The sequence below is a fragment of the Lynx canadensis genome, chromosome C1, assembly GCF_007474595.2.
Source record: "Lynx canadensis isolate LIC74 chromosome C1, mLynCan4.pri.v2, whole genome shotgun sequence".
Lineage (NCBI taxonomy): Eukaryota > Metazoa > Chordata > Mammalia > Carnivora > Felidae > Lynx > Lynx canadensis.
The window spans coordinates 31697316-31720213 of record NC_044310.1 but is presented as its reverse complement, the minus strand read 5'-3'; the positions used below and the strand labels follow the sequence as shown (position 1 = coordinate 31720213).

At 40.4% G+C, this 22898-nt stretch overlaps 1 protein-coding gene across 7 annotated transcripts in view; it reads left to right on the top strand.

Moving 5' to 3' along the window:
* The window catches only part of SCMH1 (Scm polycomb group protein homolog 1), a 187458-nt gene that overhangs the window by 417 nt on the left and 164143 nt on the right, over positions 1-22898 (top strand). The gene's annotated exons all lie outside the window — the stretch shown is intronic.

The following is a 22898-nucleotide window of genomic DNA, read 5'->3' as shown; positions in this document are numbered from 1 at the left end:
TGGAGGATCCGAGCGGCGGCCGCTCTGTCCGGGCCGGCGGGGTCGCGGGGGGCGGGGGGGGGCCGGGGGTGCTGTCAGTGCGCGGCGGCGGGTCAGAGGCTCCGCTCGGCCGCGAGAGCGGGGGGATGCCTGGGGGTCGGGGCCGGCTCGGACCCTGGGCGGCGGGCGTGCGCGGGCCCGAGCTGTCAGCCGCGGCGCTCGGGCTGGCTCCGGCGGGGCGGCCGGAGCTGCGCCGGGACCGCTCACGTGGGCCGCCGGAAGCGGGCGGGGAAAGCCGGCTTCGAACCTCGGAGCCGCGGGGCACCGCGGAGGGCCGGCGGCCGGGCGGGCTGGGACGCCGGCCCCGGGACGGGCGCGAGGGGTTTCCGGGGGACGGGTGGACCCCGGAACACCTCCAGGCTGGAAGGGAATTTGAAAGTCTTCTAGGGCTCCTTTCTCCCGTCGGATGCCGAAGTCCCTTTGAAAATCCCTAAATCCACCCTGATCATTTGGCCACCTCCTGCAGTGATGGCAAACCCCGTTTCTCCCCATTCCGTTCCTGGACGGCTTTGCTTTTTAGAAAAAAAAAATTTTTTTTTGGTTGAAAGAAATCGCTGCCTCCCATTCTTCCTCGTTCTTCTCCCTTATGGGCAGCTGTTGAGTGATCAGAGGATAGTAGTCCTTCCTCGGAGGCTCGTCTTCTCGTCGCTTGTTTCAGTTCCTTCAGTTGTTTCTCCTACACTGAGGTTCTCTGATCCCTTCTCTGAAAGAGCTGGTCCATATCCTTTTTAAAGGAGAGAGCTTCTTAGTATGAGGAGACAAAACCTGTTAAGTTTCTCCAAGAAGATGCCTTGGCTTCAAGGATTGACCTGCACCTCATTTCTGTGCTGCATTTTGAACTTAAAAACAAAACAAAACAAAAAAACAGTCCAGTACTGTGTTCAAACGACCTAAAAGAGATCCTATTTTGTGAAAACGTTTAGATTTCCTCTCATTAAAAAAAAAAATCTATAAACACTTCATCAGCTGAGTTGATATATATCAAAGTGTGGCAATGCACTATGCAAAGAGGAAAGCTTATTATTTCTACTCTGAAAAAGGATTGAGACCTAATTTGGGGCTAGACTGCAATTTAATATTTAGTTGGAGAGGGAAATGCTTATTACATTGAACTCTTTGCTCTGTGTCTGCCAGAAGGCCCAAAATTACTATGAAAAAGAACATTTTTTGTTGTTCACTTACCAGCATTATTTTTTTGCCAGCTTTTTCATCACTTAGCCTTGGTATGTGGGGGTTAAGTTTTTCAAAAGTGCCTGTTACCAATGTCCTAAACAACCCAAAGCAACCCTGCAGGTTAGAAGCGTTTCAAGTCCAGCAGAGATACCATGGCCTTGTAGATAAAATGCCAAGCTCTTGTATCTGGGACCCTGTTCCAATTCTAACCAAAGTTTCACTGTTTTTAGAACATAGACAAGCACGTACCGGCAGTCAGAATTGGTTATCTTTGTTCTTATGTCTTTATTTTTTAAATTGGTCAGTGGTTTTGAAGTTTGTAGCACACTTGTCAAGTTTTGACTTCTGGTTTGTTTGTGCACATGCTATTTCCCTTTTATGTAAGTTGGGTAAAAATTTGTATAGGGCCGTTCTTTGTAGAGCTATACAGGCTCAGGAACGGCTCTGGTCCCTTCCCTTCAAAGAACTTGAAGTTAATGGTAGGGAATACTGAAAACTCTGTGAGAAGGAACTGGTGTGAATATCCCACTGCAAATTTAAACTCAAGTTCCAAACTTTAAGCCTGTGTATCTACTATGTATCAGGCACTTTGGTATGCATTGTTGCAAAGACGAATAAGATACATTTTCAGTTCCTGTGGGGCTGGTAAATTAGATGCCCAAATAGGTCAGAATAAAAGGTGAGAGGGTTGGATGATGTTGTGGCTGCCCCAAGGTGGGTGTGTGACTAGGGGAATGGTGGTGCCATTAACCGAGACAGGAAACAATGGATGATAAGTTTGGTTTCGGACTTGAAGATTTTTCAGTAGCTTGAGTTAAATCAATGAACAAACGTGGTAGAAGTAAACTAGAAAAAAGGGAGGTTGTGGTCAGAAAGTGGAATATTGGTGTTAACTTGTCTGATGTGGAGCTCCTCTAGGTGACAGTTAGGTCTCTCTGTGGGTATCTGAGGTACACTAGAGATGAAGGTCAGCGAAGCGGAGTGTGACAGGAGCTGCGAGGCTGTTGTATTGAATGGGTCATCTGTGTCGAGAATGAAGTGATTTAGGATGCTGGGGTGTGGGGAGGAGAGGATGTGACCCAGGTGCAGTGAATAGAGGGGATTAATCGGGAGGGTGGCAGATGACAGATGAGGAGGAGGGGTAGAAAGTGATGTAGCCAGATGGTGGACACCTCAAAGGAGGAGGAGGTTTTAAACAGAGAGTGGAAAAGTAGTGGTTTTTTACTTTTCCTTCTTGGGAGCAGGGTTCTGAACTCTCCAGCTTTATTCAGGACTCATATTCTTTTTGTTCTGAAGAGTTTGTTCTTAGTCTTGGAAAGTAGGAGGGCAAGTACCCTATATCAAATCTTTTCTGCTGATGCTTAATGACAAAGAGCAATAGAGGAGGGTTCCCCGCTGGTGATTAGTAGGCAGAGAGGAGACAGATAAAGCAGCGAGGCTGCACCCATGGTTTCTGGGAAGAGCCTACATTCTGAATTAGAAAGACCAGGGTTCAAATCTAGGCTCCGTCACTTGCTAACCTTAGGACTGTAAGCAAATTGTCTGGCCTCTGTGACTTTCAGTGTCCTTACCTGTAAACAAATACATTCCTACTTCATAGGGTGTCACAAAGATTACACGGAATTATGTGTATAAAATCGCTAGAAAAGCAGTTGGTGCTTCCTAGATGCAAAGGAATCGTTAGTTCTCTTTCAGCTACCTTTAAGGGACTTAAGCCCTGCATGCTGACCTTTTTTCAGGTTTACCTAAATTATGAGGCAATACATACTCTAAGAGAAAGCCAAGGGATACAGGAGTTCAGAGGAGAGAACCATCATTTCTCAAAATTTGGAAACAAGGTTAGGCTTCACATTCAAAATAAATTTCATTTGGGCCTTCATTTCAATAGATTAAATAATTTAGGTGGAGATACAAAGAGGGGAAAGTGTAAGGTATGTTTGTTAAAAATTGATAGTTGCTGGACTGAAGCCTTTTTTTTTTTTTTTTTTTTTTTTTTGGTGCAAGACTGTAGTTCTCTTCCTGCCTCAGCCATGGAAGCCCATACAGAAACAGGGGCCAGAAACTCAAAGTTGTCTGGACTACTGAGCCCCCCACATGGAGTGCAGCTGTTCTGGATGGACTTCATAGGAATGACAAATAAACTTTTGTTAAACCACCAAAAAAAAAAAAAAATAGTTGACACAGGTTTGAGTATTGTGTAAGTCAGAAGTGAGCCATATGGCTGGAGAGATGGCCTGGGGCCATAGTATTAAAGACCTGGAACTATGGGGGGGGGGTACCTGGGTGTCTCAGTCAGTGAAGCATCGGACTCTTGGTTTTGGCTCAGGTCATGATCTCCCTGTTGGTGGATTCGAGCTGTGTCCCACTCTGCTGACAGAGCAGAGTCTGCTTGGGATTCTCTCTCTCCCTCTCTCTCTGCCCCTCCCCTGCTCACTCTCTGTCTCTCTCTCAAACTAGATAAATAAATAAACTTAAAAATTTTTAATGGAAAAAAAAAAAAAAAGACCTGGAACTATGGAGTTTGGACTTGATTCTAGGTAGACTAGGGAGCCATAGCTTGTACATGCTCTCTCCCCACCTCAGTTTCCTGTCTATAAAATTTGTAGTTTCAGAAACTTTGGATTTTTGTTTGAAGTAAACCAAGTAAGAAATTCCACATTTGGAAACAAGTTCCTACATAGGCCAGTTTTAGTTATAGATTTATAGTTGTAGTTTGATCTCTGCAATAGCCTTGTTTGGTAGATAGGCTTAGTGGAGTTAAGAAACATAGGTGATCTTACAGAAAGTGACTAGGGATGCTCCGATTTTAAGTTTTGTCTTTTCTATACTAAATGTCACCAGTTATTAATTATACAATCCTGGGCTCGTCACTTTACCTCTCTGGTCCTCAGTTCCCTCGTTTTTGTTAGGTGTAGGTTTAACTAAGATAGTAAGTGTAAAGCACTTTGCGTAATGTCAGTTGTATAACAGTCCCTCCCATGTTGTCCCTCCCCTCACACCGTTGCCAAGGCCTTAGTGCTAACTCCCTAGCCAGCAGGAACTGCTAGAGCTAATTATTTTGATAACCTTATGGCCACATAAAGCAGCTAGTCTTATCATCTGTTATCTTTGTCCTGTCTTCTCCAGTCACTGTCTTCCAAACTGCTTTTCCTGTGCTGACTCAGCTTCCTCCTCCTGTCTCCCAACCCTGCTTGTTTGTTCCCTCATACCTGTCCATAGGCTCTCTGAAACCCCTGTTTCCTACCCTGCTAACCATTTTACTAGATTTGTGTGTGTGTTATGGAGAGCACCTATAGTTGTCTGCTCTGTAGTTCTTTTGAATGGGTGCAGCGCATTCTCCCACGCCCTATGCACAACGAGGAAGTTAAGGATGTTTGTAGTTTTCTGTGCACCACTGTTTTGTCCATCTTCTTGAAATCGGTGTGCTCTGTGGTACAAGGGCTACTCTTGTCTTCTTGTGTATAGATCTTCTCCATCATTTAGGACCTGACATGTACGGCCTTCCTTTCCACCTCAGTTTCTGTCCTCACCCTGAGTAACTGCAGTTTTCACACAGATAATTGTTTCCCCGAACAATTGCGCCTTCAACTCAAGCGATCATCCTTTTAGCTTATCAACTCCCATAGTCACACCATGGACCTTGTTATCACCCCGAGATGGCCCGCCTCTGCAGTTATAAACGAAGACTTGCAGCTTTATTCAAAATGTCTCCGACTTGACCTTCGACAGCTCTGTTGTTTGATCTCTTTGAAGCCTGCCTTCACGTCCTTCCCTATCCAGGAAGGATGATTAATTTTCTTAGTCTGCCATTTATTCGGTTTGCTTTCTTGCCGTCCTCCTCCATTCCCTTGCTCTGCTGTTCTTCTGCCCTTGTCTGGGCAAAATCTCGAACCTCGTTGGATCAGACCTCTCTTTTGGCAGTCGTAGCCCAGAGCCCTGCTGGAGATCACACGCTTCTCTGCAGATTGCTGCCGTTGTGCCTTGAGTACCTAGTCATTTCTTTGCCCTAGTCTTCATGAGGTCTTATGTCACATGTTTCTCAAAATCCTATCTGTATTTTCTTGCTTCCTCCTCTTTCTCAAGACTAAATCTCTGACTCTTGTCAACCTCTTTCTCTCTTCTGACTCCTTTTCTTTTATTTAAATCTGCTTAGAAATCTCCCATCTTGAAGTAAATCTTGTAAATAAAATCTTAAATGCATGTCTCCCTCCAGGCACCACCTAGTCTCCTACCTATCTCCTTTACTTGAACTTGTTGAGTTGTATACATTTAATATGTAAACTTTCTCACTCTTACCTCTTCGTTGCATTCTGGTTTTAGTCTCCATCACTGAATAAGCTTCAGTTTCCTTATCTGAAGATGAGGCTAATGGTAGCTATTAAGTACTATAATACCTTAAGATTTTTGTGATTTTAGGTGAGGTAATCTATATGAAAGAGCCCTGCACAGTGACTAGCACATTGTAGCAATGCTATATATGTTACATTCATGTGTTCCTTTTGTTATTATTGCTACTTATTTAATCTTCAAAAGACTCATGAGGGGATAAGCCTCCTTATTTTGCAATAAAGGAAACAGACTTAAAGTTTTAGAAATTTGCCCAGATCTTACAGAGTCTCTGAACTGCTCTGAGCGGGGTCACCAGCCTTGTCCTTATTGGTAACAACAGGGGGAGGCAGGCAATTTTAAGGCCTCAGCAGCAGCATTTCACATTTATGATTATCCCCTCTTCTCAAAACTTTCTTTTCCCCCTTTGGCTGTGGTGCCTGTCAGCGTGTTAGTTCCTCCTTGGCCACTTTACCCCAAGTGTTTTTTGGATGAGAACCTCCCTTCTCTTGCCTGTCTTTGGTCCTAAGCCTTCTTCTGTACATTCCCTTAGCAATCTCAGCCACTCACTTGGCTTACGGTAATGACTGTTAGCTCATGACTCAAATTTCTATCTGTAGTCAAGATAATCTCCACTGAGTGTTAGAGCTGTGTACTTAGCTCCCAGTAGTCAGCTTCACAAACAGCTATGTATCATATCTGCTTTAAAGTCAATATGGCCCATCACCATAGGTCCTAGTGTGCCATGTGAAAACCTTCTGAAATTGAAACGGACCTAATAAAAAGTTGTCTTGAGTTTTGTTTTGTTTTGTTTGAGAGAGAGAGAGAGAGAGAGAGCATGCATGCACAAGAGTGATCCTGGGAGGGCAGAGAAAGAGGGAGAGAGAGAATCTTAGGCAGGGCTCAATCTCACCACTGTGAGATCATGACCTGAGCCGAAATCAGGAGTCGGATGCTTAACTGACTGAGCCACCCAGGCTCCCCAAGAGATATTTCTTAAAATAAAGTCAGCGTGTCCCAAATTGAACCTAACATCCTTGCCACTTTTCCTGCCCCTCCTTCTTCATTTAAGAAAACTTGTTTTCCTCACGAGTGATTCTGGTTTAGAGAAATTTCTGTTTATTCAGTAAATAGTTATTGTTGATCACTTAGAGATATTTAAGGCATAGTTGTTTCTCTCAGGGAGCTCACTGTTTATGAGGGGAAGGTAAGACACGTACTTAACTAATTCGTATACATAACTCTAAAAACTCCAGAAATTCAGAGGTGGAAGGAGAGGTCACTAACTTCTGGGGTGGTCTTGTAAAATCTCCAGGTTCATTGCTTAAGGAAAGCTCGACATAGGTGATTTGAGAGTAGAGGCTGAGGGTGCCCGGGAGGTTCAGTTAAGAGAGTAGAGGCTGAGATGGAAAGGATGAGAATCTGGGAACAGAATTGCTTTTGGAAAGCTAAAAGTGAAAATTTTGTCCTTTCTCTTAAACCCTTGGAATATTACACACTTCATTAAAACCAAAATTCTTGTAGGATGGTTTTAATTGTTCTTTGACAAAAAGTGTCATAGGCTCAGTTAGCAGTTTGTTGGAGCATTGTATTGAACATATACTCTGTTAGACACTTGGAAGATAGAGATTAATAGGAAATATTCAGTGCTGTGTAGGCATTTGTAGCCTGCTAGTGAAGACACTAGTGATAATTATATTACAGTGTAGTAAGTGCTATAGCAGTGGTAGGTGCAGTATGGTAGGATTGCTATATATTGCTAAGGGCTGAATTATGTCTCTTGCCTGCCCTCAAAATTGGTATGTTGAAGTCCTAACCTCCAGTATTTCAGAATATTTCAGTATCTCCCATTTGGAGATAGGGCCTTTAAAGAGGTAATTAAGCTAGAGTGAGGTCGTATGGATGGGCCCTCATCCAATATGACTTGTGTCATAGTATAAGAAGAGGTTAGGACACATACGAAGGAAAGACCATAGGAAGAGAGGGAGAAAACAGCCATCTATATAAGCCTAGGCGAGAGGCCTCGGAAGAAATCAACCCTGTTGACACCTTGATCTTGAACTTCTAGCCTGTGTAACTGTGAGGAAACACATTTCTGTTGTTTCAGCCACCCAGTCTGTGGTTCGTCTTTGTTATGGCAGCCCAGCAAACAAATACAATAACCATTCCAGAGGACTTTGTATCTAGTTCTGCCTCAGAGTTTCAGGGATGATGTAAATGACACTGGGGCGATGGGAAGGTGAGAAGAATATATAATTATAGTTGGGTATTATTGAAGGATGCCACATACATTTTCTTATTTAATTTGAAACATCCTACCCATGAGGTAGGATGCCAGGTCATTATACACTCCATGACTGATAAGGAACTGAGGTGCGGGTGGAATAAATGATGTACCCGATATCAAACGGCTAATAAATGTCAGAACAACAACTCGGAACCAGGTCTTCTTACTCCACATTTTGTGCTTTGTCCAGAATGATTCATTCCCTCCTGTGACCTCCTTTTTAAGACCCTGTGCTGTCTGAACTTCCTGCTGTTTCTGTTGCAAGTAATCATGTATTAATTTCTGTATATTTTGAAACATATAAAGGCTTCTGTCTTATTTTTTTCCTCTGGTTTGTTGTAAACGTTACAGTTGTTAGCTTTTAAAATGAAAGCATATGCATATTGTATATTCATTTTAATTGCTAGGTCTATTGCTCATTGGCATATTATAGCATATTTCCAAGTGTTTTGTTATTTATTATAATTGCTTTACACTCATGCTTATGTAGACTTTCCTCAGGGGCATTCAAACATGATGGAAATAAAGGCTATTTTTGTTATTATGTCTTGTAAAGTATAATAGAAAACATGAGAGCCAGTATACTTGTTCTTGGAGATATTTAACAAGAGAGCAGACAACCATTTGTCTTAGATGATTTAGAATATTAGACTCCCAACCTTGATTTTTTTGGTGTTCTGTCTTATCTCCACAGTTACTTCGAGAGACTGCCAGAAACTCTTCAAACCAGATTAAATTTTTTAAAAAATAAATGAATTTTTTGGGCACCTGGGTGACTCAGTCACTTAAGTGTTTGACTTGGGCTCAGGTCATGATCTCACAGTTCGGGAGTTCAAGCCCTACATTGGGCTCTGTGCTGACAGCTCAGAGCCTGGAGCCTGCCTCAGATTCTGTGTCTCCCTCTCTCTCTGCCTCTCCCCTGCTCAAGCTCTCTCTCTCTCTCTCTCTCAAAAATAAATAAATATTAAAAAATAAAAATAAATGAATTTTAAAGGTGAATTTGGTAGTATAAAAGTTTATAAAGACTAATAGGCATAGAGAGTCTTAATTCCAAATGAAGGGAATGCAGGAGTTTAAAAATGTCTAATTTCTTTATGTGTATTTGTTCAATTTTTCATTCATTCATTCAACAAATATTTAATTATGTCTACTAACTGCCAGACAGTGTGCTATGTGCAGTGACAAAAAAGAATGCCATAATTTTTAAAATGCAAAGACAGGCCACAGAGTTAAAGAATATATATGTGGTACATGTGTCAGCCAAATATCACAATCTGTAATAATAAAGGATTCCTACAAATAGATTAGAAAAAGACAAATTCATAGAAAAATGACAAGGCATAAATGAGGCAACCTAAATATTTATTACCCATTGATCAATAATTAAAGGCAAATTAAAGCTCTAATGAGATGTCTTTTCATACCTATTAGATTGGGAAAAATTAAGAAGTCTGGTAATACCAAATATTGTCAGGATGTGGAGTTAAGGGAACTCTTGGACACTCTTGATGGGAATAGAAATTGTACAATCATGGTAAAGAATAATTTGTCAGTGTCTAGTAAAACTAAAGTACATATAACCTGTAGTCCAACAGTTCTGCTCCTAGGTCAGTACCCTTTAGAAACTCTCCAATGTATGCATGAAGAGATACACAAAAATATTCATGCAAGGGGCACCTGGGTGGCTCAGTCAGCTGGGCGTCCGACTTTGGCCCAGGTCATGATCTCACGTTTTGTGGGTTTGAGCCCCATGTATGGCTTTGTGCTGACAGCATGGAGCCTGCTTTGAATTCTGTCTCCTTCTCTCTGTGTCCCTCCCCCACTCATGTGCACATGTGCACACCTGTGCTCACTCTTTGAAAAGTAAACACTTAGAAAAATCTTTTAAAAAATTAATGTGTTATTATAGCAAAAATTTCAAACTACTCCAAATGTCTATCAATAAAAGAATGAAAATATTACAGTACATTTATCTAATGGAATTCTATACATTAATGAACGTGGACTAGAACTATCTAGTAACTTGAGTGAATCTGAAAAAGAAAAGGTTGAGTGAATAAAGCAAGTGACAGAACACGTTTACATAAAATTTAACATGTATGTATTATTTAGGGAAGTATACTTAAGCAATAATTGTTTAAGCAATTGCATGGTTATAATAAACATCAAATTAAGGATAGTGGGTTTCTCTGAATGTCAGGGCAGGGAGAAAAGACCGGAAGGATGGTGGGAAGAGCACACGGGGGAGCTTACATCGTACAGTAGTCCTCCCTTAACTCCTGTTTTGGTTACCCATGGTCAACCACAGTCAGAAAGCTGATTGAGGACCCTCCTTCTGATGGATATATGGTCAGATCAGTAGTAGCCTAAAGCTCTATCACAATGCCTCCTTCATGCTCCTCACTTCATCTTGTCACACAGGGATTTTATCATCTCACACTGCAAAGAAGGGTGAATGCAGTACAATAAGATATTTTGAGAGAGGAAGGGACCACATTCACATAACTTTTCTATAGTTTACTTATTTATTTTGAGAGAGAGAGGGAGAAAGACAGTGTGAGTGGGGGAGGGGCAGAGAGAGAAAGAGAGAGAATCCAGCACTTAGAGTGCAGAGCCTGATGCGGGGCTCCAACTCACGAACCATGAGATCATGCCCTGAGCTGAAATCAAGAGTCAGATGCTTAACCGACTGAGCCACCTGGGTGCCCCTCACATAACTGTCATTACAGTATAATTTTTCTGTTTTATTAGTTACTATTGTTAATCTCTTGTGCCTAATTTTTAAATTAAACTTTATCATAGGTATGTATGTACAGGAAAAGACAGTATATATAGGGTTTGGTACTATCCACAGTTTTAGGCATCCACTGGGTGTCTTAGAACACTTCCCCACAGCTAAGGGAGACTACTGTATTAGTAGATCTCTTTTTCAACTAGGTTGTGGTTATGTGGTATATTCTTATACCTTTGTATCTATCTGAAATACTATATGGGTATTTTTAAAGAATAATAGATGTAGCCCTCATTATGAGTGTAATGCAGGGAGGGAGGGAGTAGCAGAAATATAAAGAGATGTTATTATGATGAGTCATGTAAAATTGCTGTTTTTATAGGTCTTAAATGGTCTAATACGAGCAATTTCAAGTGGCTCCACCTCATTCAGTCTAATGTAAATTGTGCTCTCACTTGGATACATTCAGAGGACTGTGGGAACACAAGGGTAAGGACAGCTGAGTGCTGAGGCAGGAGGAGCAGGATGATCTGTGGAAAGTCTTCAGATATTGAGAATGGCATTGAAACTGCATCTTAGAAGCTGAGAAGGAATTCACTAGGTAGAGAGGAGAAAAAAGAGGGCCTTCCAGATAGAAGTCAAGACCCTTGGAGTGAATTAAATCCCTCAGGAGGAATATGTGGAGGTCAAAGAAATGCAAGGAGGGGGAGACTAAGAAGAGGGACAACATGTGCAACTACGTGGATGGAACTGGAGGGTATTATGCTAAGGGAAATTAGAGAAAGATAAATATCGTATGACTTCACTCATATGAGGACTTCAAGAGACAAAACAGGTGAACACAAAGGAAGGGAAGCAAAAAGAAAAACAGGGAGGGGACAAAACAGAAGAGACTCTTAAACATGGAGAACAAAGAGGGTGACTGGAGGGGTTGTGGGAGGGGGGATGGGCTAAATGGGTAAGGGGCACTAAGGAATCTACTCCTGAAATCATTGTTGCACTGTATGCTAACTAATTTGGATGTAAATTTAAAAAAAATAAAATTAAAAAAAAAAAGAAGAGGGACAACATAATAGCAAATATCTGTATAGTGTTTACTATGCATTTTAATATGCATATAAACTCATGTGATCCTCCCAGATGGGGAAACAGGCACATAAAAGTTAGTAACCTGATCGAGGTCATGGGGCTAACGACTGGTGCAACTAGGATTTGAACTCTGGCAGTCCAAGTCCAGAGTCTGTGCTCTTGGCCAGTACGCTATACTGACTCACTACACTATAAGCACTTCACACACACACACACACACATATATATATATGTAATATATATATTTTATATATATATGTACAGCATATATATAATATAGTACATGTATATATGCATATATATAATATACATGTGTGTATATATATATATACACAGCATATATATATATATAATATATATATATATATATATATATATATATATATATATACAGCATTGTCCTCTAAGGTAGAGTAAGGGATAGCAAGATAACAGAGATGTGACTAACTCAGAAGAGTAGTGACTCTACTAGTTCTGTGTGCCAGTAATTATAATTCCATTTAATAATGAAAAAGATGGAGTCAGGGAGACTATTGAAAATTGATCCTAAGTATTTGATGTATCAACACAATTGAAAATTTTAATCCTCTGCTGTCTGTATCATAGTTTCTCTAACATGCTGACTGGGATTAATATGGACAGTTTTGTTTATTCTTCTTTATTTTCTGGTTTTAATAAAGGTAGAACGAAGGATATTGTTGATTTAGTGGATTTCCAGAAATGGATGATATTCTAAAGATCAGTACTTCAGTCTTCAATATTTCATAGACAGGAAGGTAAAAGAGACCATATGGTTTGTGGAAAGAATTGTGGCTTGGTGGTCGAGATTCCCAGTCAAGTCCCAGTCTGCACCCCACTCTGTGATTTAGGCAAGGGGGTGCAGTCGGTGATCTCTAAGATTTCTTCCAGTGCATAGGTTCCAGGACTATTAGGTTAAATATTCAATGAAGAAATTGAGGCTTAAGGAAGGGATGTGGTTTGTCCAGCTCATAAAACTGGAATTTCATTCTCTTGACTTTTGGTCCAAAAAACCTAGTGGAAGAATCACCATTTGAGTGGCTTCTTTATGTCAGGCACATATTAAGTACCTAAAAAAACATAAAGGCATGTGAAATTGTTTCAGAATTTATCCAATATAAAAGTAACAACATAGTATCTCCTATGTTTATTTATACATATCTTGCTTTTTTCCAGAATGTATTTAAAGCATACTTACTTTGTGTAACATACCATACTAAGAAAGGGAATAACTTGAGTATTTTTCAGATACATTGCAACATGCAGATATATATTATTTGCACCTACCTGCATACAGGTATCATTAACTCCACTTTATACATAAACAAACGGAGACTTAAAGATACCTGGCCAAAATCGTATAATGTATAAGTGATAGAACTCAATTTCAAACTAAGACCAGCCTGACTTCAACCATAGAGCCCTTTGCGTTTCGCCTGTACACTCCCCCAAGCAGTGTTACAGACACTGTACAGGAGGCAAGACAAAAGCATTGACTCTCTTTTTTCTCTAAGTTTATTTATTGATTTTGAGAGAGAGAAGGGGAGGGGCAGAGAGAGAGGGAGAGAGAATCACAAGCAGACTCCATCTGCATTGCCAGCGCAGAGCCGGACATGGGGCTTGAACTCACAAACTGTGAGATTATGACCTGAGCTGAAATCAACAGTCAGACGCTTAATTGCCTGAGCCACCCATTCACCCCTCCTTTTCGTTTTCTTCTTTTTAACTGAAACCACGACTAAGGGAGGTCTGCTGTGCAATGTAAGCCCTCTGTGTGCTCTTCCCGGCAGCATTTCCAGTCTTCTCCCCACCTTGCTGGTCAGAGATACCCACTATCCATGTAAACTCTTTTCACCTCAGTGCCTTCTACCTGTAGATGACAAAAATACACCAAATTCTACTCTCGACAGAGAGGACTCAGACAAATGTAAAAGGTTCTTCCCACATGATATTGCCTGTTAATTGAAAGCACCATACCATTATTTGGTAGGATTTTTGTAGCTGAGTTCCCATATTTGCTTCTGAACAAAAGTGATTCTGTTCGTATAGGAATGGTATTTTATTTGAGCTGTTTGTGCGACACTAAAATAGTACTAATGCCTGTTGCCATTATATATGAGTTGCGTAGTTATTTTTTCTACAAATGCTTTGAAAGGTTGATATGACTCTTGGAGTGATATTAATTTAGAAATCCAGGATTTAAGTGCTCGCTTCAGCAGCACATACACTAGAAGTCTTGGATTTCGTTTCTCAAGAATAAACTTTGTGAGAAGTCTCTTAATCACAGAGTTTATAGGTCTTCTACTAAGTATATTTTCATCATCAGTTGTAGTTGTGCCTACATTTAAAGGAAACCATTTAGGGGTGCCTGGGTGGCTCAGTCGGTCAAGCATCTGACTCAGTTTCAGCTCAGGTCATGAGCTCACAGTTTGTGAGTTTGAGCCCCGCATTGGGCTCATGCTGACAGTGCAGAGCCTGCTTGGAATTCTCTCTCTCCCTTTCTTTGCCCCTCCCCTGCTTGCTTTCTCTGTCTCTGTCTCAAAGTAAATAAATACACTTTAAAAAAATAGAAGTAAAGGAAACCATTTATAGAAATTGATCTTCAAGGAAGTATTCTGTAAATAGTTATTATTGACCCTAGATATCCTCTTTCTATAGAAAGCTTAGAAAATATTACTAAACAAATACCAGTAGAGCCAGAAATTCTCTTGCTTCTTTCTTGCTCCAGAATTTACTCTCCAAATGATCCAACTATGATCCCTCAGATTTCCACAACTCCAACTTAATTACTTAATGCAATTTAGTGACTAAACAAGGATTGGTTGTTTGGCCTGAATTTTATTAGCTGCCTTAACAGTGAATAGATTTTGTTTTTTATGCTAACCTGGACACTTAAGTGTCAAAGTTGTCTTTTTAAGAACTGCTGTTTGAATTTGGTAAAATGTTTTTGTTAACTTCCTTATTTTCAAACACTAACAATTTTCTTTTGATATGTTAAAATCCTTAATGATGGTATTTAAATAAACCATTAGGCTGAAAAAAGAAATGTCAGTTCAGACAATTTACTAATTTGGTGGTGTTTCTGATTATTAGTTATCAATGAAAACCTGTATTTAGGTGCCTAATATAGTAAATGTTTACATAGTAAGTGCTCAAATACATGTTGATTAAATCCAAATTTGAATTAATGGACTATTTTCATTGCACATATTTTTTTTCTTTTTTGTGCTCCTTTGTGTTATATTAAGAGGGAAATGTATTTTACACTGACCATATTTTGGAAATAGATTTGTTGTTTGATGGGTAGGGGTTTAAATCCCACGTCTTTTACCCCTAAGCTACCAAAAAGATACTTTATTCTATTTATCAGACAGGTTTAGCAATCCCTGGTGTATTTGTAGGTCTTGCCTTCTTTAGGAATTGAAGGTCACAAGACCTGGTAGGCAAGGCAGCTTCTCACACTTTTCATGCCCCTTTGTATGCATACTATGGTAGATTCTGGTACGGTGGTGGGCTCGCAAATGTCATTATAATGTTCTTTCTCTGTATTACTGGGAAATAACAATTACCATTTCATCAGTATGGAAGGAGACAGCCAGACTTTTGTTTCCCCAATTTGCTAGTTCATCTGGAACACACATTAAGAATATAGACACCTTGGGGCGCCTTGGTGGCTCTGTCGTTTGGGCATCCGACTTCGGCTCAGGTCATGATCTTTAAGTTTGTGAGTTCGAGCCCTGCGTTGGGCTCTGTGCTGAAAGCTTAGAGCCTGGAGCCTGCTTCGGATTCTGTGTCTCCCTCTCTCTCTGCCCCTCCCCTGCTCATGCTCTCTCTCTCTCTCTCAAAAATAAACATTTAAAAAAATAATAAAAAAAGAATACAGATACCTTGACTTAGAGATTCTGTTTCAGTAGATTTGGGGTAGTGCCTCTGGTGATCCTTTTGGGAAAAAAAAAATCAGTGCTCTAATTTTTTAAAATGTTGGTACTACATTTATACTTCTTGGTTATAAAGAACAGAAACTCAATATAAATGGATTGAAGCAAAAAAGGAATTTATTGGCTCATTTAATTTGAAATAAAACCTGGTGAAGGGAGTTATTAATAAACTTCTTCTTGCTTCTAGATTGTTTCCCAACTTTATCAGGCAAGGAATGCATAACAGAGGTGCTTGAAAGGACCATAGGGGAATCAAGACTCTGGTATGTCTCAGTCTCATCCATAGTTGTAGGTCCTGCCTTTCTGCCTTTACTTGTACCATGTTTAGCCCTGTGTAATTTTCCAACTCAGCAAGGCTCCTGTGCTGGCCCTGGGCAGAGTGAAACTTTTTTAGAAAAGCCCTGTTTTATACCCAGTGTTTTCAGATTGACCAGCTTAACTCAGGATTCATGTTCTCCATTATGCACTGATATGGCCTTACAGGCTATTCAGGATTTTGAGTATCTCCCCTGTTTCATATTAAGCAATTTTTTTTAATGTTTGTTTATTTTTGAGAGAGAGAGAGACAGAACATGAGTCGGGGAGGGTCAGAGAGAAAGGAAGACAGAATCTGAAGCAGGCTCCAGGCTCTGAGCTGTCAACACAGAGCCCGACGCAAGGCTCAAACCCACAAACCGTGAGATCATGACCTGAGCCGAAGTCAAATGTTTAACTGAGTCACCCGGGTGCCCCAGCAATTTCTTTTTTGTAGGAACTGATTAAAGGCTACCTATGTGGCCAATACACATCACATCCTGCGTTTTCCCTACTACATCTCTTTGCAATGTACCTCAGTAGTAGTGAGTCCTGATACAAAACAGACCACAGTGTGATCACCTTTCTCATACCACATAGGGATGGCCAACCTCTTGGCATGAAATAGAGGTCTGTACTGTTCTGTTCCTAACCATAATCCAGTCAGTTCTACATTTTAGGGACCCCTCTACCACATACTGGTTTCCGTATCGTAAGGGTACATGGGATTGCAAGCAATAGAAACCAACTCTGGTTAACTGTGTCTACAGTGGTGATTCCCAAACCTTGCTGACTACCTGGAAAGGTTTTTAAGTTAAAAATCCCCATGTACACCACCCCACCAAAAAAAAAAAAAAAAAAAAAAAAAAAAAAGATTGAATTAGGATTTCCAAGGAAATGGAACATAGGAATTCGTATTTTTAAAAAGCTCTCTAGATGATTGTGATGCTTGCCCATTGTTGCCTATTTCAGTGAATATCCTCCAAACTCATCTGTTTGCCTTGGCCTAAACACTGGCACTCATTTCTGAAACGACTTTTTCTCCATTTACAGTTCATTGCTAATACCCGTTAGGTCTGTATCCTAAATATCTTATGAGTCTTTCCAGCTGTATCTTTTGTTCTAGTGTAGGGCACCATAATTCTTTTGGACCATCATATTAACCCCGTAAGTAGTTTTCATGCTTCTACTTTTACATGTCCCCCCACCTCCATCAACATAGTCACCACAGATCATGCCGTCTCTTCACCTAAGATCTTTCGGTGGCTTCCCATTGAGCTGAAAATACAAACAATATTTTCCCTGCAATCTACATGATACAGAGGCTACTTTCTTAGCCAGACTCACCTGGTGCTACCATCCCCTAGCTAAATTCCAGTCACACTGGCACCTTTTTTGTTCCTTAAATATATGAAGCTCTTTCCTATCTCTGAGACTTTTTGCACATGCTGTTTTCTCTGTCTGGGAAGTCTTCCCCTGATGCTTGGTTAGTTCTTTCTCAGCGTGAAACCACATCCCCAGAGATAGCCTCCCTGACTTCCCTTCCACAGTCACTGTTTATTTCTGTTTTAGCACTTAATCACAAAAGGTAATTATTTATTTGTTTGTTTATAAGTTCCACGGGTGTGGGATCTTGCCAGTCCTATATTTAACATCTATCACAGTGCATGGCATATAATGGCATTCATTAAATATTTGTTGAATGAATGAGTGACTCTTCATTGCCACCATCTTGGTCCAAGCTTCTGCCCTCTTTCCCCTGAATTACTACAATTGTAACCTAACTACTCTGCCTAAACTGTTCTGGCTCCCGTTAATCCTTTAAACATTAAACAATCCCGTTAAACATTTTCCATGTTGTTTCCAGGGTTAATGTTTTAAAGACTTGAAATTATAAAAATAAAAACTTGAAGTCTGATAATTATACCGTATTTAAATTATTTTTTTTAATGTTTATTCATTTGAGAGAGAGTGTGCGAGCAAGCAGGGGAGGGTCAGAAAGAGACAGTGTCAGAGGATCCAAAGCAGGCTCTGCTCTGACAGCACAGAGCCCACTGTGGGGCTCAAACCCACGAACCGTGAGATCATGACCTGAGTCGAAGTCAGCCACTCAACTGACTGAGCCACCCAGGTGCCCCAACAATATTTAAATTCTTCACATGCTTCCCGTTGATCTTAATGTAGCTTATAGAACTTTTAAAAAATAACTTTTTAAAATTATGGTAAAATATATGTAACAATTTATCATTTTTACCATTTTTAATTGTACAATTCATTGGCATTATGTATATTCACGTTGTGCAACCTTCAGCACCATCCATATCCAGAACTTTTTTGATCTTGCAAAACTGAAACCCTGTACTCACTAAACAGTAACTGCCCATTTCTCTCTCCCTCCATCCCCTCCAACCACCATCCTACTTTCTGTCCCTATGACAGAGTATGTATTTTGCCTGTTCCAGGTACCTCATATGAGCGGAATCATACAGTATTTGTCCTTTATGACTGACTTATTTCATTTAGCATGATGTCTTCAAGATTCCTCTGTGTTGTCGTTTATAGAACTTGTAATGATTTAGCCCATCCACCTTTGTGACCTCTTTTCACCTTGCTTTGCTTTCTGTATATTAGTTCTACTTTCTTTGTTTCTATTCTGTGGACTGTCGATGCCTCGTCTCACCTCGCATGTTTTCTCATGCCTGTTCCCTCTGCCTGGAATGCTCTTTCCCCTTCTTTTCCGGTTAATTTCCATGTGTTCTTCAGATTTCAACTAAGACATCACTTCTTTAGGGTATACTACTTTCATTTCCCAGAATCTGCTTAGTCTCCATGGTACCATGTGACTTTCTTTTGTAGTACTTGTTTTAGTTCCAAATGACACCTCTATCTGTATTTTTTTTGGTGGACTAGTATTTGTCATGATGGCAGGGGTCACACCTTATGTTCAGTATTGCATCCCCTGTACCTAATATGGAGTAGGTGTTTCAGCAAATAACACTTCATGTGTAATAAATAATACTAAAATCTGTTGACTTAATGAATTTAGGTCTGGAAATTGATGGCTTAAGGTCTTTCTCTGAAAATCTCCTACCATGTCTGAGACTTCCTTGACTACTTTAGCTTGTAGAGATCTTCCTTTTCTGTGAATTTAAATGTCCTTATTTATTTGCCAGATGTTTAACATTTACGCAGGTAATTCTTAGGTCATCTGAAATGTTCTGTTTTGTAATATTATTTATGCTTTATATTTGCCAATTGGTCTTCCTCCTCTAAACAGTCACTAGAATTATTGTTCTAACTTTCTAAATTACAAATCTTATCATTTTGGAACCTCTAGGGCAGTGCTTCTTATTAAAGTACATGTGTTGAAGGAGCTGTATTTTTTTTTATGTTTTTATTTATTTTTGAGAGACACACACAGCATGAGCAGGGGAGGGGCAGAGAGAGAGGGAGACACAGAATCCGAAGCAGGCTCCAGGTTCCGAGCTGTCAGCACAGAGCCCGGATATGGGCGGGTCTCGAACCCATGAACCACGAGATCACAACCTGAGCCAAAGTCAGACGCTTAACTGACTGAAGCCACCCAGGCGCCCCTCAACTCCTTTAAGCAAAATTGGTCTCCACTTTTCATGTACCTATAATAGCTACATACTACATTCTGTTGTAATGTGTTTGCTTATCTGTCTCCACATCTAAATTAACATGGTTTACGTCCTATTCACCCTTATATCTCTAGCCCAGGGACTGACACATAGAGTATTCAATAAGTATTGATTGGATAAATTGGGAAAGTCATCAATATTTGGCACATATGTCAGACAGAGAAGCTTTTAATTTGGTCTTGGACAAGCTGGATGATTTTTGCCTCACTAGCGAACCAATTCCTGGATGTCGAATATGATGTATAGAATAAGGGTTGATATGTGTCTTAGAAAATACAAATAATGAGCCTCCTGGCCAGATACCTTATGTGGACGTGCTTTGAAGCTCTGAGGCAGAGGGTGGGAGGTATACAGAGAAGGAGGTTAAAATTGAATTAGCTTTGAAACTGGTTTAATTGAAAAGTTTGGAATCTGACTTTTTAAATAGCACTTTTTTTTGTTTTCTCTTCATTGAATTTGTTCTTTCAGTTTTATGAGTGACCTTTAAGTGATCTCTTATTGGCAAGAAAGACTATTTGGCCTATGGAAAAAGTACAAGATTTGAAGCCACATAATCTAGATATTCTAATCCTGGATCTAGCACTTACTAGCTGTATAACCATCACCAGTTATTTAAACTCTCCGAGTCTCATTTTCTTCATTTGTAATGCATGGATACTAGTGTTTGCCATTTGTACCTCCCAAGCTCATGAGAACCAAATGGAGTAGAAAATGTAGTAGGAAAGTGCAGGTGAACCCCAGAAAAATTTTTATCAGCTATTTGTCGTCAGCTTCTTGACTTCAGACGAGTTAAAAATCTTTGTACCTCAGCTTAGTCCCCTCTGAAATGGGAAGAATGATAATACTGGTATCATTAGGTTTATTGTGCAAATTAAAATAATTCATAAAAAAGTACCTAATATACAGTTGTGTGGCATTAAGTACGTTCATTTGTTGGGCAACTATCACCACTATCCATCTGCGGAACTTTTTCGACTTCCCCAACTGAAACTCTGTACCCAGAAAAAATAACTCCCCACACCTCTTCCTTGCCTGTCCCCAGCAACTACCATTCTACTTTCTGCCTCTATGAATTTAAACTCTGGGAACCTCATATAAGAGGAATCAAGCAATATATGTCCTTTTGTAGCTGCATGGCATGTTGAATTTTGAAATAACAGTATTGATGATGATAATTCTAATGATTACCATTTATTTAGTACCGTGAGGAAGGGCAGGCACATTGTTTATTTAATCTGCAGTGTTGGCCAACAAATGACCTTATCCATCCTCGTGTGACAGTTGAAGAAGGTGAGGGTAAGGAGATTAATTTACCTAAGGCCACAGGTCTGTGAAGCATCAGATGCAGAATTTACTCCATGTTTGTCTTGACAAGGCTGCAGGTATGCCTACTACACCAAAAGTTGATGAAGTAGGCCTGACTCCAGCCCATGTTGAGATGGCATCAGAAAGGGAATGACTGTGTTTCATGGCCTCCTTTTCTTCTTACATACCAGTTTACTTTGTTCAGATTTCCAAAAAAATAGCGCAAAGAAAGTTCCAGTAAGAAGACATGAACTTTTATTTTGGACTCCTTTAAATTATGAGCTCTTCTCAAAAATGACCATCTTTTCTTCTTGTATTCCTAGCCTCTAATACGAGCTTGGCATTTAGAAGTCACATGAACATTTGTTAACAAATTGTATGCCCTCAACCTGCCCCTTTTTTCATATCCAAGTAAGCTGGGCTTTGAGATGGAGACAGCTATATAGTTCCTGCTTTCACAGAGCTTAGAGTCTAGTTTGAAAGGACACATATAAAAAATTACCACCGCCAAAATAGATTCTTACTTGAATCAGTTATGGCACATGTTGACTTTAAATTGGCTCATTTAAAGTCACGTTGTATTTTAATTACTTATAAGGCTTAATTAGTTCATATAAAAACATTTGGGGGGGAAATTAACTATTGTTATTTCATGAGTTGAGGAGTTGGAAGCAGTCCCTCCAAACACATGTACACACCCCCTTGCGACATCCCCCAACCGTGCCTGTCCACGACCCGGTGGTGCCTGCCACTCTGTGAGGTCAGTGAGGAGTGACCGAGTCGGGCAAGGAGTCCTCCAGCTGAGGACTGTGTCGTTGCCTTGCATGAGCAAATGAGCCTCAATCCCCAGATACCTAGCAAATGCCCCAACGCTTCCCTTGTGGACATGCCTTTCTTTACACATTAGCTCAAAATCAGTATTTCTCAAGTGAAATAATGAAAAGCCTGATTTTGCATATGAGAAAAAGCTTAAGAGTGTTGGTTGATATATAATGTATGAAGGAATAATATATGAAAGTCAAATAGCTAAAAGATCAAATGACTTTTTTCTTATATAGCATATTTTCTGTTTTCTGTCATTGGTCACTGTCGGGTATACCAGGCCACCATAGGATTCAGTTATGGTGTTCTGTTTTAACCCAACTGTTCTGACACCACGTGGTATAATCCAATTCAGTTCTGACGCTAACCACCCGGAGTTAGTGTTAGATTGCATAGACTTAAGGGAACACGGTTCCCGACAAGACTGCCCCCACTTCAGATCCAACCTCAGGTGAGGGTCCTCAGGCCACCAACACTTCTAACCAACAGGCTGCAAATCTGATGGTTCCTGTGACCTCCCTCTCAGGTTCAGTAGTTCACTAGAGCAACTCAGAACTCAGGAAAGGGCCATACTTATGATTATAGGCCTATTATAAAAGATACAAATCAGGTATAGCCAAACGAAGAGACCTGTAGGGTGAGGTCTGGAAGAATCCCAAACAGAGCTTCCATGCCCTCTCTCCAGGGAATCAGGGCATCCTCCTGGCACATTGATGTGTTTACCAGTTAGCAAGCTCTGCTGAGCATCAGCGTTCACAGTGTCGATTGGGGCTTTTTTATATAGACCCCGAAGGTGGGCTGGCCCACAGCCCCAGTCCTCTAATCCGGTGATTGATCTTTCTGGCACCCAGCCCCCATCCTGAGTCATCTCATTAGCACACACTCATGTGTGATCCAAGGGGCTTATGAATAACAAAGATATCCCTGTCACTTGGAAAATTCCAGGGGTTTTAGAAGTTCTATGCCAATATTCTGGTTTCTCTTCAGATCGCATAAATCTTTCGCCTTTTACTAGAAGTTCTATGCCAAGAACTTAGGACAGAGATCAAATTATTATACAGCATATGGTACCTGAGAGAAAGTTTAGTATAATGGTTAAGAGTAGTGTATAGAAAGTTATTTTATTTCTTTTCCTCATGAGGTACAAGACACTTAACGCAGTACCTTGTATATAGTAAGTCTTGAATATAAGTTAGTACTAAGTATTTTCAGTT